Source organism: Plectropomus leopardus, unplaced genomic scaffold (genome assembly GCF_008729295.1).
Source record: "Plectropomus leopardus isolate mb unplaced genomic scaffold, YSFRI_Pleo_2.0 unplaced_scaffold91064, whole genome shotgun sequence".
Lineage (NCBI taxonomy): Eukaryota > Metazoa > Chordata > Actinopteri > Perciformes > Serranidae > Plectropomus > Plectropomus leopardus.
Genome location: NW_024700411.1, coordinates 1 through 870, shown reverse-complemented (window position 1 = coordinate 870; position 870 = coordinate 1). Strand labels below are relative to the sequence as shown.

Below are 870 nucleotides of genomic sequence, written 5' to 3'. Positions count from 1 at the left end.
TGGTGGTTCAGTGGTAGAATTCTCGCCTGCCACGCGGGAGACCCGGGTCCGATTCCCGGCCAATGCACTGAGTCTTTATTGCTGTATGGACTCAATGGTTGCACAACTTCTTTGTCTTCTTGCAGTTAATACCCGGGAGAGGAGCATTAGAAGATGCTGGCGTTGGTGACACGTCATACACCACACCAGAAGCAACACTTGTGACTCTTTCCCCCTGTTTTACTTGGGTAAGAAAAGGCTTGCTGCTGTCTTAAATTTAGCTGCATTTTGTGCCTGTTTGGCGCAGAAGGCGGTGAGTCAAACTTCCAGGTGTATGCACATGCCATCACCAAAGTGGTATTGGAGTCAATGAGCATTGGTGGTTCAGTGGGAGAATTCTCACCTGCTATGCGGGAGGCCTGGGTTAGATTTCCAGCCAATGCAGTTGTCCTTATCACAGACGGGCTACACAGGAGTACTTACCAAAGACCAGAGGAATAACCGGCGTCCCCTGTGGTTGTAAATGTGAATGAAGTATATGTTTGTTTAGTTTTGTAGCCTACGACTCCTCACGAGGCTCTACAGCTCTGCAACATGCCACCAAACATCAGAGCACCACCACACATGTACTCCCCCTGAGGGCCACGTTCAGGGCCGCATCTGAAGTTACAGACCTCTTGATCATCTCCAGCAGCAGCAGCTAGTCATTCGGTGTCAGGAAATGTGTGATGTTTGAAACATGATAATGAAAATGTCTTATTGTTTCCGCCCGGTCTCGAACCGGGGACCTTTCGCGTGTTAGGCGAACGTGATAACCACTACACTACGGAAACTTGATATCTAGCTTTGTGCTGCGTCAAGCGAAAATCAGATATTAGTCGTCCATGCTTG

General features: G+C 48.9%; 2 non-coding genes across 2 annotated transcripts; one reads left to right on the top strand and one right to left on the bottom strand.

Annotated features, from left to right (window-relative positions):
* Positions 1-352: 352 nt before the first annotated feature.
* trnas-gcu lies at positions 353-423 on the top strand. Its single transcript has one exon. It is a non-coding gene; the product is annotated as a tRNA-Ser (tRNA).
* A 316-nt stretch (positions 424-739) lies between these two features.
* On the bottom strand, positions 740-812 carry trnav-aac. The gene has a single exon. It is a non-coding gene; the product is annotated as a tRNA-Val (tRNA).
* Positions 813-870: the final 58 nt, after the last annotated feature.